General features: G+C 42.3%; 1 protein-coding gene across 1 annotated transcript in view; it reads left to right on the forward strand.

The window, feature by feature from the left end:
• Positions 1–1,006: 1,006 nt before the first annotated feature.
• Positions 1,007–16,919, forward strand: part of LOC126389250 (polycomb group RING finger protein 3) — a 104,123-nt gene continuing 88,210 nt past the window's right edge. The window contains exon 1 of the mRNA XM_050042830.1: positions 1,007–1,147. The gene's annotated coding sequence lies outside the window, so the exon portion shown is untranslated. The remainder of the gene's footprint in view (positions 1,148–16,919) is intronic.

Raw genomic sequence — 16,919 nt, forward strand, 5'->3', positions numbered from 1 at the left:
TCCGGGACCGCCAGTGTTACCTGAATAAGTAAACACTGACCAACGGGACCAGACTGGCCGACCCGTATGCTCTCACTCAGTGGATGGATGATGTCACAGGAAGCCAATCTTACAAAGGAGGACCACACTTGTTTGTTTTGCTATGGAAGCTAACGTTAGCTAATGCACTCAAAAGTTAAGGCACTTTCACATGATTACCGATTTGCCGATGCCGCAGCACTCGGAATCATTGGCTCAGCGTCAAATGGGGTCGAAGTTCAAAATTGAACGTGAGCGTCAAAACGCTGGTGAAGCCCACAATGCGACGACGAAGTCGAAAAGTACCCCGACGTCAGCGTTAACGCTAGCTTCCATAGAAAGGTCAACGCTGGTCATGTGCAAGCGCTGTTCGAGAAATCCAATACTCCTCTTAATCCCTCCCCAGTTTCTGATGAGGTGGACATGATAACCCTTAATACACATAACGTTATTCATCCCTACAACAGGAAATACTTTTTCCCTAACCTGATATGAAGTCTCCATCCAGTCCTTTGGTCTTATCACATTTAACCATAACTGTCTTAATTTTTTTTGACGTGCAGTGGCGGCTGGTTTGTGATAAAATGTAAGTTTTGAGCCATGACTCCTTCTATTCTGGCTCCCAATAACACAACAAGGGGACATTTTAAGACGGCTATGTAGCCTACAGCCCTGTGGTGGAGAGGCAGACCCTAAAAGAGTCTGTAAGAGTGTACTTTCCTTTTCACACAGATCTTACCTTAATTTATTTTTAATTGAGTGCTGTTTTCCTGCTGTATCTGTGTAGACAGAGGGACTAACAGGTTTATTACAGCTCTATTTTATCTCTGTTGACTCTGTGTCCCACACACAATGAAAACAACCATCGACTCGAGCCATTTCCTCTTAAAATTAATAATGAATGACACACTCAGCGGATCAATTTTAGAAATTAGTTGCACTCATCCACCCCACCCCCCTCTTCCCCCTCCACCTCCGGCTGTGCTCTGCGCATGCGCCTCGCTGCTCCAGGAGTGTTGTTTCGGCCTGTTCCGCGGCCGCTCGGTCATTTTCGCCTCTTTGTTGTACTGATAGTGGATTTAACTCGGATTCAACCCAATATCCAGCGGACCGTGCTGCTCCCAAACAGGTTAGTTCGCCTAACAAGACTTGTTCTCTTCATGTTCCGTGCTCGGCGGGTCCGTCGCCGGTTTACGGTCCCGGTTTGTGCCCCGTCCTTCTCATTTTTCGCATGTCTCTTTCCGCTTGGTGCTACGGGGCATGCTATACGTGTTGTTTTATGTGTCTATGTGGTGGTGTATGGCGGCGCCGGGCCCTGCAGTTGCACACCGGGGATGGGGTTTATAAGGGGAAACGTGCATTGTAAAGGCGGCTTTAACGCCAACCGGGATGCACGCGGCGAGGCGGCCCGGGGAAGAGGCTCTGGCAGCCGCCTCTCTGCCTGTCTCGTCATGTTTAAATGCTGTTGTTCCTCTCAGCCAAACACCAATTCTTCTTTCCCATTGAGCCGGAATGTTCTTGAAAAAAAATCTCATGGTCCACCATTAGGCTAACCTCTTCCTCCTGCCGTCTAAAGTTCAGTGCGTGTGTGTGTGTGTGTGTGTGGAGGATCTACATGAGGTTTGGATTAAATCAAGACAGAAAGTTGGTGCATTTTTTTTCTTCAGGGTGGATGTCGCCCCTCGCCAGACTGCTGCTGCAGCGAGGAGCCCTGTGTGACATTGTGGGGGGGAAGGCATGCAGAGAGCAGCCAACAAGTCTGTGCAGTTTTTTGTGTGTGTGGGGGGGGTATGCATTTAAAATATATGCCCCTCAAACAGTGACTAACGGAACAGCACCAAGCTTTAGGTTCTCAACTTTTCCTCTGTGCAGCACAGGAAGCATGGTGAGGGTGATAAACAGGTCAAAAGATGTAGGTGTGGAAGTTCAAACTGGGCTCAGTGTGGTTGTCTGTGTACACGCATTGCCTCCACCACATCTGAAGGTCTACGTTGTAAACATCTCTCTGATCAAGTCATTTTGTTTCCCCTTCACTTTGACACCAAGAAGGTTGTTTTCACGCTCGTCTGCTGCAGAGGGAAACTTTCTCTGTGCTCACACTGAATCTGAGTTTAACAAGTGAACGTACCGGCAGGATTTTGTGACATCTCAACGAATGGTTGAGAAAATGGACCATTGTGTTGAGCAAGAGGCATCATGTGTTCAGTTATAAAACGGCTGAAATGAGTTTGCATATTCATAGGTGGTGGATTTTTCAATGAGTGAGTAGGAGTACGGGTAATTTTGATGCATTTTTAACAAGTGACATGAACAGTTTTGTGGGAAAACCATATCATTCAAAGCAGAGTATTTCTCTACATTTTAATACATGTTTGGACCCTTATTGGACTTGTTGGGGATCGTTAAAGTTTAATTTTCTTAAATCACGTGACAAATTAGGGCTGAACCGAATGCTTCAAGGTAATCAATGTCCAAATCTGTATTTGAATGCTCTGTTCTTTTCTATACCATTACCCCCTGCACACTGTCTTGCAAAACTAATAATTTTCAGGCAAACCAGATGAAGATTTCCAAGTTGTCCACACCTGTTTGGAAATAGATATGCATAGCATTCCTTTGTACTGACTTATGGCTGATATACCATTACCCCCAAATATCTCAAATAACCCATAAATTCAGAAGTAGCGATCCAACATGATTCATTATGCATCAGCATTAATTATTAGATATTCTCAGATGAGGACATTAAAACTTAGCGATAGGCCTGGTCTGACCACCTGTAACAGGCTCACAGATTCGCTAGCAAGATGTCTAAAGTGAAGCGTCTGGAATAGTTCCAGAATTTACAAAGATGACCCCCAAGAAGTCGAGTGCCAGATACGCCAAAGAAACCGGAATACCACAGATCTACAACCAGCTTGGCAGATCACCTGAAAACTGCTAAAGCTTAGTGGTCTTGGAGAGTATTCTTCTTTTAAGCTATTAAAACAAATGTTCGTGCGACCTGCATGCTAACAAAGTGGCTGATTGTTACATTCGTCAGTTGTAGGTGCAACGACTGAAAACTGATGTGATCTCGTCTCTCATGAGACACGAGTTCGGTTAATCGTCAATAATTCTCGATGAAGCTTCGATATCTTTGACAGCCATGTGAAAAACATATTTAAATTCTTCCTTATGTTGGCAAATGGACGTGTACAGCGCTTTTCTAGTCTTCCAACCACTCAAAGTGCTTTTACACGACAGACACATTCACACACTGGTGACCGAGGCCACCACCTGCTCTTCTATACAATCACTCAGCGACTGAGGGTTCAGGATCTTACACAAAAGTGCTTCGACATGCGGACTGGGGGAGCCAGGAATTGAACCGCTGATTCGCTCTGTTTTCTGAGCCTCACCGACCCCTACTTTGGTGCAGCAATATTTGTTTCTTAAGATACAGACACTAAGTTCTTGAAAAGTCAGGTTAAAATACTCTCTCAGCACTTTTTTGATGCAAGAAAACAAGGTTTGAAAGACTTGATAGATGTGTAGTTGAGACCTGCTTTCAGGGACGTCGTAGTGGGGGTAATGGTGGGAACTGATTACCAAGGGGCCTCGAAAAACCTGGGTTGAAAAGCTTGGCTTTGTTTGGAATTTTTTACTTCTAATTAGTGCCATAACTGAATTAAAATCGGCTGAATAAATCAGCTGAATGACTGAACTTTGTATTAAAAAAGCACCAGTGTACACCGTCATGTCTCTCTCCAAGGAAGTGAAATCAGGGTTCCAGAAGAGACAAGAAAGAAAGAAAGGAAACTGACTTTGTTAAATTAAATAAATTCAAAAGGTGCGTGAGAGAGACATCGATCAAGACAGGAGGAGCAGAGGGACAAGGACACTGTTGATATATAGGGCCCAGGCTTTGGTGCTACGCTCCTGCCTACTTTACATTTAAATACAGTTATTGAAACACTGTTGAAACAACTGACATGCAACTCAGATGCCTAAAAACCTTTCTCTTTCCAACCATATGCAGCCCAATTGTAGCAGAGATGTCTAGACATCTTTTGATCTGCAGATCATCAAATCAATGCTTGCGTGCACTGTAAGCCACAGACCTTTATACTGAGCACACTCTCGGTGCAGGGGAGCCTACGAGTGTTGAGTTCAAGTTAGGGCAGTGTCTGTATATTGACACTGAAGCCGCCCCGGGCTTTGTCGTGCACGTTGGCAGCTTCAAACAGGAGTGGAAGGTAACTGGAAAAAAAAAACCTGTGAACCTCCGTAACCTGACTAAGAGGGCGGTTGTTTAAAGCGCTTTACTCCCATTTTGCCTGCTAATTATATAATTTGTAATTTTGAAAGTGCACACACTGTGCACGTGTTTTCCCTGCTTTTATGAGCTTCAATAGCCCGAAATCCTGTAACATGCTGCTACTAAACTGCACCCAGCGTGCTTCTGTTTTAACAGCCGAGCTGCTCTCTGATGCTTTATACCATCAGAGAGGGAGGAGATCTAAGTCCGGCTCCTCCTGGACGGGGCTTCCACTTATTCTTTTGATATTTTTTAGCTTCCTTTGGAAAAGTGTACCACCTTGACACCTGAATCTAAATGCACAGAGCATCAATCAGAAATGAAAGGTATCAGTTCTCTGTAACAGCCGCACTTCCTAGATGATGTCGTCTTTCGTAGCAGCCTCATCTTGCTTGGCTCCTTTCAAAGCCCGCTGAAGGACTTCGCTGACCTCAACGATGATTCTTGGCCAGCTGAGCGTTACTTGGCTGCTCATCAAGAGATACCATATGATATGGCTATTGCATAAGACCGCACACACTGGCCAAGCATTAACTTTCATGTCAGGTTTCTGCTAACTTGGCAGGGAAACCCCAAATTACCCGCAGTGTCTCTGGACAGCTGACCTCTGACCTGAAATTCAATAACATCTAATGAGTTTTTTTTAAACACCATGGCAGGATTTCTAGCACACAGCGACTACGAGTCGAGCAAAAGGATATTTATTTTGACCCATTACCACTAAAACATGCGTCCACGCTCTGTTTAAACAATGTTAATGGTCCCGCTGGGCAGTCAGATAAAACTGTCGGCCCTACAGGACAGGCGAGCTGGATACGGCCTCTTTAGGGCCAGCACTGCTTGATAATGAAAAAATGGTGACTTAAGTGCCAGAGGATGCATTTGTCTTTTTCTCGTGACAGGAAATTATCTCAGGCAGCTTCCTAAATGAGCTACTGTGGAGAATCCCTCACCTACAAATCAAGCTGCAGTTTGGAGAAGCTGTTAAAAAATCCTCAGCACCGGTCTCACTTTCTCCTCCTCGACACACTTTCTTTGAACATTTGATAAGAAACGAGCTCTGTAGGAAAAAGTAAAGTAGATTACAGTTCCAATATTCAGCAACAGTGAAGTCAAAATGGTATTCGGACTGGACAGTCCAGTGTGATTTATATCCTGTTAGATTCAGATAGAACTCAATGTCGAGTAAAAAACTTGTGGGTTTATCTCCACTCGATAAGACCTGACAGAAATATTTATGCAGTGGAAAAGCTGTTTAGACCTTACAGAGAATATCTGACAGAAAAATGAGCTGCATCGTTGGGTCTGAATGAAGTTTGAATGAAACCTCCATGGGTTTATTATCAGATGTCAAAAACGCTGCACAGCGCTTTATGATACGATGAGAGGGGATTTTGCAACTCTGTAAAGTTATCACAGCAACAATCACTTTATCCTGCGGCGGTGGGATGTGTTAGTGGTTGACACTGCATTTTGTTGAGCCAGGTTCAGACTTCTTTACCGGACAACCCTCTGCTCACTGACGGATACAGTGTCAACACAGAGGTCATGTTGAAGTGAAGACGGAGCTTACAGGAAGGCAAAACCACGCCGCCACTTAAATCAGCAAAATCAATTAATTTCAGTTTGAGAGATTGCTGAGAAGTAAAGCCATATGATTTTTTCACATTAGGTTTAACTCAGGTTGATCTCTATAAACAGATATCTGCACGTTTGCAGAATCTGTCGCAGCGGGACAAGATTTTGGTATCGTAAGCATTCTGGTTTCCGTTTGTCGTCTGAGTAGTATTGATCAAACAAGTCTGAGCGGCATGTAGGGTTGCAACAGCATGAGATTTTCACAGTGCGATAACTGTCTCAGATAGTATCACGGTGTTATGGTGTACAGTATTACACAGTTATGATTATTATCAGTACAATGACCTTTAAAGGAATGAAAACAGGAGGATTATTTTGGTTGAATTAACACTTTACTGTAATTGAAACTTAACATTTTTCAGTCGAAGTATGTGTAAAAAATCTGACAGTATTTTTCCTCATACCATAGACAAGCAAATGTACATGGTGTGATAAATGTCATTGTTTCTATACCAAGGTATACGGTTTCACGGTGTACTGCTGCAACCCTAGCGGCATGTAAATAGTACGTGTGGAGAGGTGAAAGGCTTTAGCTAATATAAGGCTAAACAGTCTATATTAGCTTTTTTAAAATTGTATCTGCATTCATATGTAGATTTCTGTTTGTAGAGTTTGGCTGAAATGAGTGGTACACAGAAGAGAAAGTCATGGCCTGGATATCTGCTGGCTAAATATTGGCCGTTGCCCCCAGAGCCTTATTGATACCAGACCGATAGCTGATAGGCTCCGAGATTGAACTTTGGGTAACTGACATACAAATTTGTGCCTTTGTACAGCAGCAAGCAGTCTTAATACCGCTGACCTTTTGAGGAAATGGAGAGCCGGAGAGTCCAAAATAACAAACCAACTGCAAGATGACAAGTTTGCTAGTTCAGAATTATTTTCCCCTTTTAATAAGTCTTCATTAAAAGGATTTACAATGTTGAGGATGAGATACAAGAGGGAATGAATGGAGAAAGAGCAGAAGTCAAGGGAAAATGAAAAGAAGCTTGAAATGATAGAGACTGCAGGGCTAAAGAATTAAGGTTGCCTGATTGCCTGCAACAAGTAAAATGCCACATCAGACTAGTAAATATGGCAACTCGTGCCCAGTTGAAAAAACAAAAAACGTTTAATAAATGTGATGATGGAGTAGCCAAGGAGCAAGCCATCTCACTTCCTTCTGATCTCTGATGAGAGGTCCACGTACACAGCCCCGATTTGGGCATTAGCAAGAAAATGGTGGTTGGTATAGAAAAACTTTACGAGCCGAGGTGCAAGTGAGTATTTAAGTTTCCTGTAAACAGGGTGGCGTTAAAAGATGTGAGCGAAAGTCCAACTACGCTTTGTATTGTGTAGTTAGCCGTGGTGTTGTGACTACACTGAAATTTTTACTTTGATACAATACCTTAAAATCAATATTCAATGCTATTTGTGATTCTATGGGGAAAATCTGAGGGCACAGAAGCTAAAATCTGTATTAAAAGATAAATATAATAAGGCTACAACATGACGACAATAACGACTTTTCTTGACTAGTAGGAGAGGACAGCATAATCACTCTAGTAAACAACAATAACACTAAGAGATAAATAACAGTAAATAACAATAAGAGAGCGAGAAAGCGCAGCTAGTACTTGTGTTACGATACTGCAGAAAATGAGTATTGAAACTTTTAAATATTTCGCATTGATAGATATAAATAAATGGATATTTTTGACAGCACTAGTTTGAGAACAAGCTGGATAAGACGGGGACGTTTTTCATGACAGTTAACTTAAGTCTTTGTTGTTATTTGATTACCACTAATAAAACAACCAGTTTGTGTAGGGGCAAATAAAAGGTAGGTTTAGACAAGTCGATTTTTTTCTCTAACATTAACATTGAATCCTGGACTGATTTCCTGGTTCCCGGCTGGCGAGTGTATTAGCGATTAGCTCATCAGATACAGTAGTTTGCCAGCATACCATGCATGTAGTCACAACATCAACAAGTTTTTGAAACCACACACTCAGCAAAGATGTGTAAATGAATTTTGCTGTGCTGATTTCTGATGTGACTAGACTGTAAAACACAAAACTAAAGTCCTTTTTACACAGAGATCGCACTATAGGGCTGCCACAAAGTCCCTTCTTTATAACTCCTTTGCATTTTTACACAGAACCAAATGACGTTAGCACCATTCTGCTCCAGTGTGTGATTATAGACGGCACCCCGGCATCCAGGAAGCAAAAGAGGCATGACGGGTGTTACATGTAGCACAACAGCATCGGCCTCTAGTGTGACAAAACATATTCGTTGGCACGGCTTTATAAACAATAACAATGGCAAAACATGGCATTTATCATCTCTGTTATATGGTGACGGATGTCTTCCTCTGCTCGGAGGATAAGGAGCTCCCGGACCTCATTGTTTTCTCAATGTGTGGACATTTTCGGCTGCTGTTCTTCTTCTTTGAGTTAGCTGCTAACTGTCAATTTTTAAATCTCTTGTCATAGGTCACACCCATAACACATCATCAAAACGTCACATCTGTCCTGCCGCCTATCCTGTTTATACAGACACTGTTGTGACGCTGTTACTACCTTCTGTGGTGGCTTAAAGTCAAGACCATTCTGTCCCTAGTATGTGATCGTACCTTTATATACGGCCCGGCGAGGTGATGTAATGGAGTGGTATTCCCGCCCTGAACAGGCAGTGTAAAAGGGGCTTAAATGGCATAAAAGCAGAATTAAGAGAACAGGACTCGCCATCTTTTTATCCCTTTAAAATTCTCTTTAGCAGTATGTAGATCAGGGAACATTAACACTTAGAACTGGAACAAGAGGTAACCAAACTTTCTGAAGAAGACTTATTAGGCAGCAGATACGACCTAAAGCAGTATTAATACCACAGTAAAGAAAACACTCTGAATCCAGCAGCGGTGATTCATTTCCCTGAGTTACTGTTCAGACCAGAGGACACACCGATCTCTCACCAGAGAAAGTTGCAGCAAAAGTGTTAAAATTACACTTTTAGGCAGCAAGATGAAAAATTCTCCTTTTGTAGCCGGAGCGCACAGAATTATTAGAAGCAGCATAAAGACCAGCGGACATAAGAATACACATTAAATCAGTGCAGATTAATATAGTGGTGTCAGGTGGGGCTGCTCAGACTCTGCAGATAAGATTCACAGCTCTGCTTGTGCTTTCACTGATCGTATCTTTTTGACGTCAACATCTTGAGTAACTGGTCGTCAACAGGTTGTGTGAATTTAAATGCTCTGACTTGCTTTTATGTTGACATTAAAAACACCAGCTGACAGACACTGGAGACAGATTTAGGTGGAGAAAACAGCTTGTTTCAGGAGCTACTTTCTCTTCTCCTGTTTTTAAGTTTGACATCCTGTCTGCTTTATTCCTCAGGCTTTTTTTAAAATGCAGGGAGAACACGTTTTTTCTTAAATGTAGAAGTCACTCTCAGTGCTTTGTGGCACATTTTGAGCTTGTTTGTTATGTAGTACAGTGACGGGCTAATAAACAGGAGCTGGGCGGCTTCCAGACTCACTTGTTAGCTCAGTCAGTTTAATGAGAACAGTGTACATTGAGTGTATGGATTCTGCTGGGAACAGTTTCTCTTTGGGCTTTCAGCTGCTGTAACCTCGTCTTTCTCAACAGTACAAGTTACAAGTAGATTTTCTGTACTGGACGGGCAACCAATAATATCAGCACTGCCTCATGATTGACTTTATATTGAGTTTAGTGATGTTAGTTTTGGTAAATGTTGCTTTCAGTAGCCCAACACTTTACTTTTGATAAAAAAACAAACTGATGTGAAATATAAGAGGCCTTTTCTTTTTCGTCTGGCGCTCCACTGACTCAGTGAGCTCAAGCACCATGTTTCAAAGTGCTATTTTAATGTTTTGTGACGTAAATGCCTTTGACTTTATTTTCTGTTGGCTTTGCTGATACACAGCTGGCTGGCCACATTAGAGAAAGTGCCCACTGCCCACCCTCTGGTCTCCTCTGGTTAGCTAATGTCATGCTAAACTTGGCCACTCTGCACTGTGTACCACCTGGGTTGGGTGGTAACCAAAGGAGTGGCACCGATCATTTGGCTATTACCGCTGGTAACACTGTCCTATTGGTGGGAGGATGTTGCTGTGTAAACATGGTGGCCACCCTCAAGTTTCCCTCCCGGGTAGTTGTGGTGAGTCAGTAGCTTCATTCTTAGCTGCAAAGCCCCTGTAGTACTGTTAACTATGTTAGCATAACTAGCCGTGCTGGCACTGCTAACAGTGCTAACAGAGCTATCAGTGATAACATATACCCCCTTTCCGCCAAAATAAGTGTGCGTTCGTGTTTTTCCTTTTAAACACGGGGAAACCCACTAAAAAAAGGTACGAGACACCTTACCCATCGCTAGTTGTCAAGGGCAGTGGTTCATAACTGGTGGGTAGCAGATCCATCCGAAATGGACCACGAGTGACTTGCAAATGTGCCAAGTTTTAAAAAACGCATAGTGAATTTCCAGCACAGAGCCTTTATTTTGAAGTGCCGTTTCCAGTGAGTGACTAACGGACAGCTACCTGACGGAGACAGCAAACTAGCTCGACGACATGGTCAACCACAAGTATGATGCTGAATATATTAAACTGTGTGGACCTTGACCAAATGACTAAGGAGAAATCTGGACCCCGTGGCTGGACCAGTTGGAAACCACTGGTGTAGAGCCGTGTTCGTGGCTCTTCTGCAGACAAGTATGCCTTTCTGTGTGTGTAGAAAACAGGTTAGTAAACACTCTAAAGCAGCAGGCCAGGGGCTAAAATTAGCGCACTCACCCAGGTGTTGAATTTCCATCATTGCCAATCAGAGCTGAAGCAAACTAATACCTCTCACCCTTGCAGTGTCGTTTAACCTGGGTGTGAATGCCAATTGTAACCCTTCCCATTAGATACAAAAGCCAGATGTTAGCGGGTGATAGTTGTTTGGTTATGCAGTGGAAATGGGCCATAGTTTACAATGCTAAAGGGGGTTTTCGGGTCATAATTAAGCAGCTTACTCCCATGGGTTACCTGGAGGAGGGTAACGTGTCCACAGCAAAGGTGTTGGGTTGGGACGACTTACATGTGGTCATCAGCGGATAAGTGGTGCCATGAGCTAGCTCCCACTGCACCCAGTTGGAGCGCAGTGCGGTAAACTGAAGAGTAGCAACATTAACCTTTAGACTTACATGCACAACTGGTCAAAACTATCGACATCCCAATCAAGTTTAAGTCTATTCCTCCTCCTGTTGTAAACCCATTTGATTTTTATTCTGGCTAGTTGTGTATGAAACTGGTTTGTTAATGTAAAAAGCTTTTAAAAGTTAATTTACTGGCTAGTTATGTGGCTAAAAACACCATCTGTTTGCTCACGTTCCCCTCACTTGTTTTGTGGTAGTTGCGAGAAACCTTCTTGTTTTTAGCCAAAATCATGCAGATGTTGCTGAATGCATTCATCACTTCTGCAACACTGAGTTTCTGTCATATTTCTCCTGCTTCCTATAGACCAGTTTCTCTTATATTTACTTTTGCACCCACAGCTTGCTCTCCACCAGCAGCAGCTCTCACTGCTGGGAAGTTTGATCTAACTGCCAAGCCTGTAAAGCAGGAAATCAGCAAAACTGAAATTATATCACTTCCTATGCTGTGGATATTATAGTGGACGCTAATGCCTCCAGGAGAAAACAATTTAAAAACCGTTTAACAAAACCTGGAGCTGCATTTTCTTTGTTCTACATTCTTAACATTTTCTGCCTTCTTAGTGTAAACCAGTTCTGCATTTTAGATATTTGTTTTAAGTCTCACAGCCCACTCAGCTTTCAGTTGAATGATTCACAGGAAAGTTAACAAATGGTGTTGTGGACTGAGAGCTTCTTAAAACTGGCATGAAATGAAACCTGACCGAGAGGAAGATGATGCATAAAACTGTTATCACGGTATGGCATCAATCAAACAGTTTTCATCTGGTCCTCCTGCAGACTGAAGCCCTCTTGAAAGAGCCAAACAGACGATATTCACGGGTCAGCTTTTATTTAGTGGTCTGTCAGCTGTTTGATAAAACCTGGTCAAGGGTCAGCTCATGTCTGTGTCTGCACTAACTTTTCCTGAAAGTCTGTAACAGAGCAACGCACAAGTGACAGCACTATTTAGCATCTCTGACAGTTTAACGAGCCCAGAAAGCCTTTGTAAATGAACGTCGGTGGCCCAAATGAGGAATTAATTACTTGCTTGCCTTGTTCCTCAGCCAGGCTTGTACAGTGAATGGGTAATAACTGTCATCTCTGGGTCTGTGTGCGACTCACCCTGTCTCTGCCTGCGGCCTGGAGCCCACGGTTTGTGGTTAAAACTGGAAAAGCGAGACAGCACTACACGGCTACGAGCCTGTTAACCAACAAACCCACGTAATGGCTCATTGCATCCTCCGTGTTGCAGCGAGTCGCCTCTCCACCGCAGAGTGAATGGTGCATTTGAATGTGTTTACTCTGAGAAATGGAGATGGGAAATCATTTTCATTTGTTTGGTCCAAAAGTTGAAAGTTTGGTTGACAGATTGATGCTGGAAATGGTGCGTAAATCTTTTCCAGTCTAAACCGCTCTGTCTTTGCAGTCCACAACAGACAGCAGAGAAGGATTTATTATCCAACAGCAGATTCAGTGGAGGATGGTTGGTGTCGAAAGTTGATTAATTGATTACTTGATCAATCTGAAAACGAGCTGACAATTGATCATCATTTAAGTCATTCATCAAGGAAAAAAACAGCAAACTCTCGCTGGTTTAAGCTTCAGAAAAATGCGTATTTTTGTCATGTTTTGACATATTCTCCGTTTTATATTGTTGTATAATTAAATATATTTTAATTGGGACACAAGAAACATTTAAAGACCTCAGTTTGGGTTGTCAGAAAATGTGATTCTTACTGTTTTCCGACATTTTATAGACTAAATGAATAATTAGTTAATCATTAAAACTATCAACAGATCAATCAGTGTTTAAATCAAATGGATTTTTCTACGTCCTCCTCTTCCTCACTCATTTAAAGTGACCTCCGATGACCCCTCCTGGCATAGGGGATCTAAATGTATTGGGCGCTGGTTTTCAGGACTTTTCCCCTCCCCCAAAACCTCCCCGGCCCTCGGGGTCTCTGGTGTCATTAAAGAGGTCAGTAGGCCAAGAGCTTCAGAAGAGCGCCACTTTGACCTGAAGGGTTTTTCTCTCAACACGTGTGCTGTGCATCTGTGACAGGTGCGAGCCTGAGGTGACAGGTAGGGAGTCAGTTGTAGACTTTAGAGATGTATGATAGAAGCGCAGAGTCTGTGTGATACACGACAGGATGTGAATAAATGTCAGTATTACAGTATTAGGATGAGTAATAATCTGCAGTATTTTCATCTTCAGCTGATATCTGCAGTTAATTAAAGCTTTTACAGTTGTTTGAACACCTGGTTTGTTTTTCTCTGGTGCACAGGAAGTGAGGTGGTTTTTTTTGTGTCGCCGGCTTGGTTTAAATAAAAAGAAGAAGTGGGCTGGCAGGAAGAGTGAAAGCCACCATGTCTGAACAGATAAAAAGATAAATGTCTCACACAGAAACGCACATGTCAAACCCAAAAATCCAGCAACTGGTCACAGTCCAGTTTGAAACCTGTTTAATTGCTTTAGAAAATGACAACCAGCTTCATTGACCTGTTCCAGTTGCTATGCACAGATTTACAGCTGCAACAAAGAACTATTTTCATTATCTATTAATCTGCCCATAGTTGAATCAGTTGATTGTTTTGTTGATGAAACGACAAAGTATTGAAACATGCTCTCTTTCATTTCACAGAGCCTCAAATGATGTCTGACCAACAGTCCATAAACCCAAAGCTATTCAGTTTATTATCATGTATGACGAAGAAAGCATCAAATTCTCACATTGAAGAAGCACGAAACCAACAAATGTTTGGCCTTTTTTCCCCTTAAAAATGTATTAAAACATTCAACAATCGGAATCAAAGAAGAATCTATTTTCCCTCAATCAACTAATTGATTAGTATATATATCATTGGAGCGCTACACAGATTCATTACAATTCTTTGACTGTTCTACTACAAATAAAGCAGATTTCTTCCCAAAATTAATTGAGATAAATCATAACATTATTGGCTGGTTTTGGACTCAGAGGGAAGTTGAATGGAGTGTTTTGTGGCACCCAACTGAAATATTTTTACTTTAGAGCTGGACTGATTAGCCAATGAGTTGGTTAATCCATGAACAGCAAATATGTCAATTATTTGGACAGTTAATTGAAATCAAATATCATCATTGATCAAGTATCCAAAGGGTAATTCTTGCAGCAAAAATTCACAGTTGTTGGTTCGAGCTTCCAAAATGAGAGAATTATTTCGGGTCATATTTAATATCTTTGGGTTTCAAACTGTTTGCCTCAAAATAAGTAATTTGAAAACTGTCGCTCTGACAATTATAATCAACATTTTGTACATGAGCATGACATTAAATTGATGATAAAAGTTGTAACTGTTGTCGCGTTCTTGGAGCACTTCAGCTGAGGGCAATGGCCAATATTTTGGGAGATCCAGTGTCGCAAGCGGTCATTTCGTCTGATCTATAAGCAGAAAAAAATGCTAAGATGAAGCTAAGTTGTCGTCAGATGATACCCTGTGAGTTCTGAGATTGCATTTCAGCCAATGTCTTCTGTCTCTCCACATGGGCTGTTTACCTGCTGCTCAAACGTGATTGTTCAACTAAATCTTGTACTGTTGCCTACAGCTTCTATATACACATGCAGATATATGTGTATGGAGATTTTTGCTGTAGTAATTGTTGTGGACCTGCTTAACTTATTTCCATTTATACTATTCTTCCTGCATAGCTGTAATTTCAGATAATCTTGACCATGGCTGTCGTCTGATCCTTTCCCTGCTAAAATCAATGGTGCAACACAAGTAAAGGAAATGAGGGGCAGCGTCCTCTTAACAACAGGAAGTTAAGGTCCTCAGGGAAATGAGGCCTTAATTTGAAACCAGAAAACACTGCATGTCGAGGCTGTGGCTTAAATGGCCCAATGTTATTGATTCAAGCTTTTGACTGTGATACTTGTAATATGGAGAGGCTTCTGTGGCTCTGTGCAGGAACAAAGGCCCCTCCACCTGCCTGACCTGGTCATGTAGCTTTATCTCTCAGTCACACCAGTGGAGCTGCAAGTCGTAGGTGACTGTGGTTTAACTTACTATGAATATAAAGCAGAGCGATGTTGAAAGAAAAGTCTTGCTCAGCAAACCCTCCCTGGGTAAATAAAGGTTTGAAATACAGTGTAACACTGAGGCATTGTCAGGATAAGTGGCAGGTGGTGGACTCACTGTGCTCCGTCAGCACCGAGTTCATTAAAGGAGTGACATTTCTGACAGGGACCTTTCGACAGGCGGGGTAAGTTAAGGGAATTTTGACACCAAAGTGACATGTGGTCGGTAATTAGTCAACTTAAGCCCTCAACATTGAAACTATGTCACTTAAACCAGAGCTGAACACGTGGGCTAATTAGAGGGGGGGGGTGTGTGTGTGTATCACATTTAAAATTTTCACAATAAAATCACAGCCTGAGGCCTGAAGTGTTACCAAGAAGCAAATCTTGTGCGTACGTCTATTATTATACGTCAGATAAATAGATACCTTTGTGTCTGGTGGGATGAAGTCATAGCTTAAATGTCTCACAGCAAATTAAACGACTGTAGCTGCGGTATAATTTACTCTCAGCAGTAATAAAAATCACACTTGGTGCTGCAGCATAATGGCTTAATTTATGACATTTCACAGTAATATTCGGCGTTAAGTCACGAAGTTACGGCCTTTGAAACTCTACCCCGACTCTCTTTTATCTGATAAAAGCTAATCCTTTGATTTTCCTCCACCAGACAAGTGCTTGTTTCAGTCCTAATCATGCTTTCATGCAGATTATTTTGAGTGTTGCAGGAGGGGAAGAGCTCCGAGCATTGGGACACCCTGTAAAAATCTAACTTGCAGCAGACGGTTAATTTAAGTGAGTGTGTTTGTGAGGCTGTAAAAATGTACCCTGTAAGCCACAGTTTAGAGGCACAGCGCTTGGTTAATGCCACCGCTGTCGTTATCACAGAGCAAATCTTTATCTGTTGTGTCGTTGGGGGTAATTGCTCGACTCCTCACCCTGACTCGGAGATGTTTGGCGCTAGAAAAGTGATCCTAAAGTTAGGACATGTTCAATCCTGAGCTTAAATACACCTAAATGAAGACAGTTCACTTATAGTTGAGGTCGTTGTCCCTGTCGCACTGGTCTAAGTGCTCTGATCTCGACTGGGTGAAATGTGTCCAGCTGATGATAATCACAACTTCAGCCTGGTGTCTGACCTGCAGCAGTGAGATCTGTCCTCTCACATCAGCACGATTCGTCTCTGCTTTTCCCTCAAACCTTCCCAGCACTGTGTGCAGCACTTTATCAAAGTGATCGATCAGTGAATCAGCTGCTGGGCCAAATCTGACAGATCCTGATGCGTCTTATCTTTTATCAGTTGTTAATTTGGTTACTAGATGACAATCACGTGACCTCGCTCATTAAATATGCAGACTTCGTGTGATGTAGTGCTTGTTTTCGCCAAGCATGAATAAGCCTAATTTTGCATTTTATAAAAGTGTAATAATTCCTATGATGTTGGTGGAGGTGCTCTTTAATGCAATGCAGTACTATGGCTATGTTATCCTCTAGTGTCCACACTACTCTGGCATTTTGGAACACTAAAACACTGCTGACCCTGTTTTTATTCGAAAACTTCCAGGTTGCGTTTTAGTCAGGATGGGAAATGGAGACTTATGAAAGAATGTAGACACTAGGGCTGCCCCCCTAATAGTCAACCAAACGTTAGTCTACCAGAAAGGTCATTAGTCAGCAAGATTTCATTGGCCGCTCAGTTGCAGAACACCAAAACAAAAAACATA

Source organism: Epinephelus moara, chromosome 4 (assembly GCF_006386435.1).
Source record: "Epinephelus moara isolate mb chromosome 4, YSFRI_EMoa_1.0, whole genome shotgun sequence".
NCBI classification, from domain to species: Eukaryota; Metazoa; Chordata; class Actinopteri; order Perciformes; family Serranidae; genus Epinephelus; species Epinephelus moara.